We start from the raw sequence: 11,470 nt of genomic DNA on the forward strand, positions 1-11,470 counted from the left end.
ATGATATTTACATAAGCTGGAGTGCTCTTTTTCTCATTTTTACGAGTTCTAGGAAAAATAAAGTGAAGAAGTTAAGGACATCACCCTACTTAAAACTGAGTTCTCACCCAAGGAGAAAGGGTCACTATCCTCAGGATCGGTGAGAAGGAACAGAAATAGGAGTTATCAGCTAATTTCAAAATAATCAGACATTTTAACCATGTGACAGCCCTCTGCAGAGGAAGGCTATGAAAAAAGGGAAGACAGGGAAAGTCTGGCCTCCATGCTGAGAAAAAAAGAAAAAGATGATTCTGAGCACAAATACATTCGGATACTTTCTAATTTATGATCCTATATAGAATATGACAATGGGAACATCCAGGACTTCATTTCCACACCTAAAGAAACCTCTGAAAACCTACAGCTGATGAGGAAAAACAGGTGCTGCAACACAACTTACTACTGTTGTGCCAAATACAATAATCATTTTTCCCTAATAAACCTAGAATAGAAAATAAAGAACTTGGGGGGGGGGGGGGGGGGGGAGGTCTCAAACAAAAGAGATTTTAAAGTAGGAGCAATCAAGCATTCTGATTAGGTTGGCAGAGCACCACAACGTGTATGGAAACTCATCAGGAAATTATTCAATTCTATAAAAATTTTTATTTCAGCGTGTGCAGAAAAAAACGCACTTCCTGACCATTTCATTGCACCCAATGGCCTCCGGTAGCTAACATGACTTTTGCACTACTTTGCATCCTTTCACATACTTCCATTAGAATTGAAAATCTAAAAATTGAAAACAAGCTGCACAGAAAGCCCATTGCGCTTTGTTCTAAAAATGCAGACGAAAACAATTTGACCCTGCTTTCAAATTATTTCTTGGTTCTTCCAAGTAACACCCATTGTATGCTGCTGACCGAATTCTCACTGAATAAATTAATTTTGCTGAAGACATCATGGATATAGGGAACATGGTTAACAGTATCTGGTTACCCACGTTTGGTGACCTACATACCTTTTGGCTGCTCTTGAAGCTTTGCAGTCCTTTGTACACTTCCTAGCTGAGGCTTTTGACAAAAGAATCTCCAGCCTCACTAACTGATCTTAGCTTCACGGCATTGTCAGAGGACACTGGGTTTACAGTGAAAAAGAGGAGTCAAATCAACCATGTGGCCCATTTCAAAGCCTATGCTCTGCAAAAACAGCCAAATGCATTTGTGCAGGTTTTCAAGTCTAGCTGCCCAGCATTCTTAAAAAAATAAAACAAAATAAAAAATAAAAGGAAGATTAAGACTTAAGTTGTATGAAAAAGTCATTAATATATCTTTTATTCATATGGAGAAAGCACAACTTTGCAGAATAATTGTGCTTAAAACTGAAGAAGTGTCTAAATTATCCAAAGGAGAACAGAGGTTATCTCTATATTAATACATCAGTTCTTTTTTTATTATTTTTTTTTAAAGTACTCCACTTGGTATGTTAATGATGCCAGCCCAAATCTACTAATGTCAAATTGGAAATTAATGTCACACTTCGCTGGGCAGGCTTCCGTTTGTGAAGGAATACAACTTTTATTAGGATTAATACAACTTTTCATTAGGAATATTTCTATGAACAGTAGGCACACAAATCGTATTACAGGTTATGTGCAATATATTATTTGAAATTCACTTTTATTTTTACCCACACCTATGGATTTGCAGAGGATTACAGAAGTATAAAAAAAGTTAACTAAACTTCCCCTTAAAGAGAAATGTTTGTATATTCTTCAAATACTTCTAGGAATGTATGTAGGATATTTCAGTAATAATGATTTAATGTTGATCAAGCCTCTCCTAGCACATTCCTCCCACTACATGAAATTTACAGGTCTCAAAACAGGTTTCAAGTCTGACTTCTTACAGTATGAATTCTAATATCCTAGCTATACTGACAGTTAAGGAGTTGGTTCATACTGTTAATGCATGATAACATTCTTCTGTTAAGATGAAAGCCCAAAAAAACCACATACTTCCTTAAGAAAAACATAAATGAAGAAAAGTATCAACTAATTTCATGATACTGCTATGATTTCTGATGAAGGCAGCACTCTTCATGGTTTTCTGGCTCTCTGAAGAAGTCTGAGGATGCTATCTGGCAATGTCATGGTTGCAGTAAGAAAAGGAAAGCAACTCATGCAGACATGGATGGCTCATATGGATTCTCCTCTTTGAACCCTTTCCACTGAGAACCGATGGTGCTATTGAGCTTTGCCGAGCACTACATTACAGAACATGCCTTTCAATGTAAAAGACAATCTTTCAAGATTGAGTCAATGCACTATCCTGAAGGATTTCTTCTGTCATTTTTAAACTCGTGTGGTGGATACATTTATGTCCTTCTACCCAAATGGACAGAAATTCAGAGATCATTTTGATTTATGTTTTGTTACTGCCAGCAATTCTGTAACCACCCAAGTAAGAGTTACATCATTGCATAAGCATTACTTATGTGCAGGTATTGAAATTATGTTGTGCTTCCTCAGAAGTTGAACACAAAACCAGACTTTAAGGTTAAAATGAAGTCTTCAGTTGGATTTAAAAATGGTACTGTAAATGTTCTTATTTAACTCCTGTTTGTGAAAAAAAAAAATCTTCAAACTTTAAATTAATACAATATGTTAGATCTAGTCACAATGTAGAGGACTACTTTTTTTGCTAAAGACAGAATAAAAGACTTTTTGGCTGAAAGAGTAAGGAGAGTGAGGAAAATACAGAGCTGAACATGAACTACTTTAGATATTGTCCTAAATTGTACAGGGCCTGCTGAGACTGTAGCGCCACAAGGAAGGATACATTTTAAGAGCATAGGGGAGGGAGAGAAGGAGGGAGAGAGAATGTGTCTAAGCTAGAGCAAAGTCACTTTTGCCTGACATACTCCCACATTGACTGTTAAACTGCTGCATGAGAACCTAAAAATCACTTTACTTCCAGACTAGAGTAGATGCAATTGTTCTTATGCAGTTACTTCTGCTGCAGTAACCTTAGGAATTACAGCTCCTGAAAGACTGACTGGTGTACACTTCCAACCTGCTGCCACCAGAGGACCTTTATTCAGGTTGCTCACCTTAAATCAATCATCATAAAGCAATTGTTCTGTCACCTGTGAGAAGCTCACCAGCCGGGAGGTTTCTCGAGCACTCTGGAAATATGAATTTACCTTACCCACACAGTTTCAGTAACACCTAGGACACCTAAATAGTCCCTCATCCCATCCAAACATGAGTCCTCATGTTTACCGACTAGGCAATCACCCTTGCTGAAACATTTTCCTCTCCAACTCATCTTTCCACTGTGAACAGAAAGCATACACGTTGAACATTTCACTGCTGGGCAGGGTTATACATACTTTGCAAATGAGCTAGGTAATTTAAAACCAAATAAAAAACCACAGCTTGGAGAAAGAGTAATATCTTGACAGCTATTGTGCACTAAAATGTCCACCTTACCTTTTGAAAAGATATCCTGAAACACACTGAAGAATTTAGCTTTTCACAACACAATGAGACTTAAGCATGGGACTGACTACCATAGAGAACGTGTTTCTAGACCCAGTGTTTACAGAATGCAGAGGACTGGGCCTGTAACACCTATCTATCTTTTTTTAACTGGTAAGTACGTAAGCTCATGCAGCTTATAGCTGGAACAAACTCCACACAGCATTCTTAGGAAAAATCATCAGACTATTGAGAGCCTTCTTCATATTGCAAACATACACATCAAGAAAACTCTTTCTCCAAATACATTTCTTAACCCTTAATTTTACATTTCAGTACAATTTAAGTGCATAATCTGGAAAGCGCAAAAGTGTTGCAAACAACTTTTAAGGCTTTTAAAAGCATGCTTGTATTCAATATAAATTTAAAACATAATTAGCATTTTGATAAATTTTACAGTACTGCTGACAGAAATTCTATAAAATTGATTTTATAAGCCAGATGTTGAACTCTTCACTCAGTTAAAATCTTATTCAACTAGATCTTAAGCTTATGCATTGACAAAAAAGTCCACTTTTTAGAAGTAGTTACAAAGTTGACAGTAAAGAAATACAGAATGTAAAAAAAATGAAATTTCTTGCACAATAGTTTTGACTTAATAAAGCATATGTAATAGAACAGAAATACAAGAGAAATAGGACCGTTTCTGCAACTATTGACAACAAATGAAAATAGATGCGCAATTCAATCCTCATATTGACCATAAAAGCAGCAATTTCTCTGCAATTTTCCATTTATTGCTAGCTTTTATGTTATTGTTTTATACTGAATCTTATTAAAGAAGCTACTAGAACAGATAAACAGAAAATCAGACAGCATCTAATAGCATTAAGAATGCTAAAAAACCCTCCTATTATGTGTTCTTTTTGCCTAATCTTGTGTGCACATTTCCTTCTCTTGGTCTTTATTATTAAGTACATTTAATTCTTGTTTGAGAATTAATTCATCCATGCCTACTGCCTATTTCCTATTGGAATTTTAAATCCATCTGTTTGCTACTAAACATTTTTCATCACAATCAAATATGTCCAAAAAACTATAAACCAAATGCACTCCTTGTCAATACTTTGTGACGCTATTGTCATCATTCTGCTATTACTGTGACATAAACCCCCTTGTTAACTTTATCTGAGTTTCTCTTAGGATTATAGATACAAAACTGCAAGGTGCAAGGTCTAGAAGAAGGAGGGATAACACAAAATCTCTTTAAGAAACTTCTGGTACTAATGACCTTATAACATATGTGCAGCAAAAGACTCCAAAACCACATACCACATAAACAGTCATTCTGCAGCACAGATACTTTTGAATGTGAGATATTTCTATAGCCTTTCTTTTCTTTTTTTTTTTTTTTTCTTTCTTTCTTCTTTTTTAAAGAATGCCCTGAATGTTTCCTTCTCCCCGGCTGGTTTCCCTAGAATCCCTGTAGCTACTAATGAAGGAAAAAAAAATACTTTTCTTAAATACAGATATCAAAATCCAAACCTAAATTACAGATCATCTGCATAAATGCCACTGTTAAATTTATATTTGCAGCCAAGAATATTTGCTGCTTACAAGGTCTTAGAAGCGATACTAAATCAATTAAGGTTACTCTAAATATGTGGGATTCAGGTACCAATCTGTTTTCACACTGAACAAGCTTTGGACTGATGAAAAGAATCAGTAACCTTTCACAAAATGCTGAACTGGCCTGTTTTCCAATTTAGCCAATGATAGTTCCTCCAACTTGTTATTGTACTTGAAACCTGTAGAATTAGCCTCCATACGCACTGAAGTTATTAATGCTATATAAATTGTTTTAAAATAAGACACACAAACCAAGCTGATTAAAACATCTGAGTATTATTTTATATTTATAATACCCACCATTTCAAAATAGTTTGTGTTATCAAGCATCATGTTTGTTTGTGTACTGTCAGTTTCTTCAGTAAAGCCACATGTAATAAAAAATGAACAGTCTGTCATGATTTTTCCATCACAGTTTATGACCACAAAGTTTGGTAGTGCATTGCTATACTAAGTGATTAATATTAATATAGATAATGCTATTTGACTTCATCTGCTGCAAACTAATACAGGTATGCAGGATTTTATTAGTAAGAATTCCTACAATAAGCACATGTTAGAGGAATTAATCATTCATTCCCTGCAGACTGCTTATATATTTCATCAGGCTGTTATCTGATCTCAATAACAAGAACAATTGCATAATAAAACACATTACTGCCGACACATGCAACTTTATTCTATCAACTTTATATCTTTACAGCAAGAGGTCTTTTTTAAGTCCTCCGTTGTTTCTTCTGAATTAGATTGACCTGATTTGACATTTTCCTATATCAACAATTACGATCAAGATTGTACATACATATATGATCAAATACAATCTGTATCAAACTTAATTGCCAGGATTTGACTCAGGTCATTTCCCACAGTAGCAAACAGTAATTACAGCAAAAGTGGAGTATGTGTCAAGTCATTTTTCATACAGATACTGAAGTATTGTCAGGAGATATGCTAGATTTAAAGAAAATCCAAAAGACAAATAAGGAACAGTGTGCTGCAAACTAATAAAGCTGTTAAGTATGCTGTGATTCAACCTAAACTAAACATAGTTCCTATGTGATTAGTTAAATATATTTTAATCTTTTTCCTTTTATTGTAAAAATAGTGACTTTGTTAGGCATTCAACACTGCATGCTGCATGTTTGGGATCACCTAGCAGAATAGGAAGCTTAACCTAATAAACTTCTCTGTATGCAGTCTCAAAACAGTTCATGCAAATTATCTGGATATATTATTTTAATGCTCTGCCCGCAGGGACTACAAGACAGCAAAGAGCCATGTCAAATGTTACCTACTTAAAAAAAAAAAAAAGGGGGGGAGGGAAGCTTTGTTTTTAACTGAAAGATAAATTCATAGTACTAAAACAATAACAGTAGGACTCCTTACTAAGCCAGCAGATGTGTTATCCTTTTATTTCAAGTCCACAAGTTCAGTGGCTATTTTTTCTGTCATAAATGTTACTGTAAATTACCCAAGGAGTACTGTGATGCAATATGAAAGTCACCCTGATTCACTACCTCAGAACTTGTAGCCTATGCTTTGTAATTATTCCTAGCTTTAAGATTATGAATACCTGAAAGCAACTCTGAATGTCATCCTTTTGCTACTGCAGATTCAGCCTTTCCTGCTTGTGTCATATTAATTTCCTAAATAAATTTTGTGTAATTACCTTTACTGTTGTGACATAAACTAATTTCTTTACTTCACAAAGAAATTAATTTGACCCTAAAAAACTTTCACTCCTGGCAACATTTATTAGTTGTGATTGATTGTGACTTACAACTGAAAATGCATCATTAATTTCACATTGAGATGCTTAATAATATGCACTTGTAAATGCATGTTTAACGGCTTCTAACGACAAGTTAATTCTGATTCGATGAACAGTAAAAACACAATACATAAGAGATTTGAGTTGTATAGTTTATTTACAGTACCCATTTATTATTCTCAATATGTACTGTAAAATAACCCAAATTTGTCAAGAATTTGTAAAGTAAGTTTATTTTATTCAAATCCACATTGTCCCTACAACAGATACAATAACACATGAATTTAAATCCAACTCCATTTGGCAGGAATAGAGAAAAAATGCTGAAATGCTATTGATTCCTTCCAGTACATTCAAAATACCTGACTCAACTATATTTCTACTGACATAACACAACGGTTTTATTTAGATATTAGCAAACATGAGCAAATATTTTAATTGACATACTTTTCATCCTTATTTCTCCCCTCAACCTAAGAAACAGTTAACCCTTAACTACTATTACTAGCTGTTTCCCCTACCAGAGATGCAGCAAATGTCAATAATGGGTCCACTGTCCCAAGAGAAATAACGTCTGCAAAAGTTCTCCTCCCAAGATGCAGATATATTTAGTGCTAAGCACCTAACAGCAGACTTCTCATGACATACCTTTATTTGATCTTTGTACCTTCTGTCAACTCTACAGCTCTGCCAGCAAACCTCAATCCTACTGTTCATGAAGCCCTTTTAAAGGAGTTCGTCTTTTTGTTTCCCCTAGGTCTTTTGCACCTATTTAAAAAAGTGACATCAGTACTTCTGAATATGTCCCATAAAAGCACTTAGAAAGCAAAGCTGTTGTCTGGAACTGTCATCCTCATCATAAGGAAAAAATTCGCAAGCGTTTTGTACATATAAAACTTCATGAAAAATCTAACAACTTCAGAGGTGTGGACTAAAAATGCTTACAGCTGAACGCAGACCTTAGCATCTATAATCTGTGCATATTTTACATTAAACTGAATGCCCTGTCACCTGGCATTACTTAGCAGGTCACACCGTGCTGTAAGACCCCTCCTGAGAGAGCGTTTCTTTGTTCAGATTTTGTCTGTAATCTACCACATACCTATACTCGGACTAAGGTAGACGTTACACAATACTTGACACACTCGGTTTCTTTACAGAAGTATTCACCTGCAATTTTCTTACCTCATAAAAGATGAGCAAACGATTTTACACACTTTTCCCACTGAAAACAGTTCAAGTTACCATAGACAACTTCCACTCTGACCAGAACAGCGTGACTTAAAAGCAGAAATACACACACACACACATTTATATAGAGAGAAATACAGATATGTATGTGTGCGTGCGTGTGTGTGTATGTGTGTCTACATGTTAATAAAAGGTTTGGAAGAGCAGGAGAACACAGGGACAGAAACCAGCATAGAGTACTTACTAATGCTGCCCGCTCGGACCTCTTTGGAAACCTGAATGAGTCTCGGCTTTCCCCTCCTGCCGGTCAGGCGCCGCGTTGTGCCCCTAGTCCACACAGGCCCAGAAGGAACTGCAAAGAGAGAGAAGCACATGCCACATCAGGCACTTCTGTTTTGGTGGGATCCAGCGCCGCCGTCGCTAGGTCCTTAGGGGTATCCCTGCTTTCAGAGCAGACTCCTGCAAAAGAGTCATCCCTCCAAAGATTTTTTTATTTTTTTTTAACCAGGGATTAACAAAAAAAAAAAAAAAAAACAACGGACATCCCGAGGCTCCTGCACCCTAAAATTTTCCGGGGGGGGATTTCGGGGGGGGGGCTAATGGGGAGGGGAGAGGAAAGGTACCTGCAACTCTCTCCGACGAGGCCGGCAGAGAGAGAGAGGGAGGGAGGGAAAGAGCGAGGAGAGGGAGGAGAGAGGGAGCGAGCGAGGGGTGGGGAGGATGGATGGGGTGGGGGGGGGGCGTGTGCGTGTGTGTGGTGTGTGCGCGCCCGCGGGCGGTGCTGGGGGGGGCAGTTCTCGCCGGGGTCGCGGTGGACGCCCGCTCTCTCTGTCAGGCACTGGCGGCTGCAAGCGGCCGGCCCCGGGGGGGGCGCGCTCCCCGCCGGGCCCCGTGCAGCCCCCCTTCCCCCGTCCCTCGTCGCCGCCGCCGCTCAACCCGCTCACCTGCATTTCCTTAACGAGCCACTTGATGGCTGGCAGCAGCGGCGGCGTCCCCCCCCCCCCATCCCTCCCTCCCTCCCTCCCTCCCCCGGCCCCGCCGCAACTTTGCCGGCCGAGGAGGCACGCCGCCCCCGCGGGGCTTGGGGATGGGGAGGTGGCGACCGCAGAGTGCCGCTCTGGGCGGGGACCGCGCCAGCAGCTGCTCGTGGAACTTTCCTCCCGGCCGTGGGTGATGGGGGCTGGGGAAAAAGCGCGGGGGGCGAGCGGGGCTGGGGGGCTGCACCGGGCCCCCGTGTGCGCGCCGCGGCCGCGCAGTGAGGCCGGTAGCGGGGCGCGCTCCGCCGCCCGCCTACCCCCGGCGCTGCCTCCTCCCACCGCGCTCCCCGGCGTGTGCGAAAGGAGCGAGTGAGCTCCGCGCTATTAATAATAATAAGCCCTATCCCCACCTTCCTCCTCTCCCTGGGAAAACAATTAATAATGCATTAAAATAATGCACCTTTAAAGCCACCGGCTGGCAATAATAAAATAATAATAATATTATCACCACTTAAGAGAGCGCTGCTATGGATGTGGTGGCGAGGCACGTTTTCCTATCATTCACACCCAAGTGCGAGCACAAATTCTGCCTCTGGTGTTCCTAAATCCCTTTCCCCTACCAGAGCAACTATCATTATCACCATCAAAGAGAAAGTCTCTCCCAAGCTGAGTGGAGACGCTGAGTCCCCGGGTGGCTGCTGTGGCTGGGCTGCAAGGAGGGCACCCCCCCTTCCGCTCGCCCCAAACCAATCTCATCGCTTCTCCTCCTCTTTTGCTTATACCGGTGGGTTAAGCATTGCGTTTGGCCCTTTTAGTGTTTTCCCTTCCGTTCCTCCCCTGACGATAGTTTGTGTATTTTAAATAAAGATTTCATTCTGCCAACCCGCAGGAAGCTTTTAACAAGATGCAGCTGAGCGTGTCGATATCTTATATCTTTTTACTGCTGCTCCGGCGGGTACATCAACTCCAAACTCATTTCTTTTCTTCTCCGCCTGATACTGTAGCATCTCAGAGACGGCAGCGGCGGCGGCAGCCGAGCGCTGCTCCCGGGGGGCGCTTTTACTTTGCCCTCAAAGTATCTCCCAGCAATGAGAGCCGCCGGAGCACCACCCCCCCCACACACACACCCTCTTCTCCACAGCAAAATGCTGGGGTGATTGCTGTAAAATTTCCAGTTCCACTGGTAACACTACACAGTGTTAAAGCAGACGGGGTGGGGGATGGGGATTTTCTTTTTGTTTAGAATACAGTTTTGTGCGTGCGCTATTTTTAATTAAGATTTTTCCAGAAATAGATCCCATCGAGATTTAATTTACGAAGGTATTTCTAACGCTGGTCAATACTGTCTTCCAAGAGGAACATTTGCAATCATTTGCCTCCCCACAACGATGCGCAAATGCTCTTCGCAGACCTTAAGCCGTTTATGAAAGACTAAAAAAGGGATCTTGTTGTTCTTTTTTTGTGTGTTGTGGGGTTTGTTTGCTGGGTTCTCTGATTTTTCATTTAATCTGCATTAAAATAAAACTTTGTTCAGCACGCCGGCTACCTCCTATTGATTTCTGGGTTTTTAAAAGGCGCTAATTTTTAATTTCCTCCTGTTCCCCCCCCCCACACACACACACCACCCGCCCCCCCGCCGGGATGTTTTGAATCAAGGTGATTTCTTTCCATTATACGCGTTTCCCAACCCCTAGCTGTGCAGTTCTAGCTTGCCGGTCCCCTGCTACTCCGCGCCTGCTGAGCCGTAACCACCTCCTCACGCTAAGGCTCAAGCGCCAGGTGAAAACAAACGACACCAAAGGAGAGACACGGCGAGGGCCTAAGGCTCTCCAAAAACTCAACGCAGCCAGAGGTGCCTCCGGCGAAGGTTGTGAGGTGAAACATCGCTACCGGCTGCGGAGGGACCGTGGCCGGGGACCGGCGGAGCGGGGCGCCCGCCTCCCCGCCCCGGGCCGCCCCAGCCCCGCTGCCGGGCGCGGCAGCAACGCGAAGCGCCGCAGTGGAGCCGGGGCGAGGGGGCGCGGGGCTTCCGCGGGCGCGGCGGCCGGGGTCGCCCCCTGGTCACCGCACAGCAGCAGGTCAGGGAGAAGCACTCGGCCTCCGCTTCGAAAAGGGGCTAGGAAGGAGCTTCCCATCACTAAAAGTGACAGAGGGCGCATCGTCCACTGGCAGGTATTATTTCAGCTCCGAGGTTTACCCTACATAAAAGAAAGCATTGCCCTTAAAAGAGTACAGGCGATGGAGTCTCCTGGTACACCTGCTGCCGAGAATTGACGGTTTTTCTTTAAGGTGTGCTACTACTCAATTTGACCTAGTCTGAAGCATGGAGATTCAGAGTTTGTGGGGAAAAGGGGGAAAAAAAATGCAAAAAAAAATCCCCTCCTTCATTTAAATAATAAAAAAAAAAGGAGACCGAAAATTGTGCTATTGTAGAGTGCACCTTTA

At 41.2% G+C, this 11,470-nt stretch overlaps 1 protein-coding gene across 21 annotated transcripts in view; it reads right to left on the reverse strand.

Annotated features, from left to right (window-relative positions):
- The window catches only part of PTPRD (protein tyrosine phosphatase receptor type D), a 1,287,856-nt gene extending 1,278,496 nt beyond the window's left edge, over positions 1-9,360 (reverse strand). For 20 of the 21 annotated variants that reach the window (XM_074569145.1, XM_074569143.1, XM_074569142.1 and 17 more), the window contains exons 1-2: positions 8,672-8,773; positions 8,293-8,400 (exon numbers count right to left, since the gene is read on the reverse strand). The gene's annotated coding sequence lies outside the window, so the exon portion shown is untranslated. Of the gene's footprint in view, positions 1-8,292; positions 8,401-8,671; positions 8,774-9,342 lie in introns of those variants that run through there. The other variant, XM_074569146.1, reaches the window with a different exon arrangement.
- Between the last annotated feature and the right edge of the window lie 2,110 nt (positions 9,361-11,470).

Source organism: Larus michahellis, chromosome Z, assembly GCF_964199755.1.
Source record: "Larus michahellis chromosome Z, bLarMic1.1, whole genome shotgun sequence".
NCBI lineage: Eukaryota > Metazoa > Chordata > Aves > Charadriiformes > Laridae > Larus > Larus michahellis.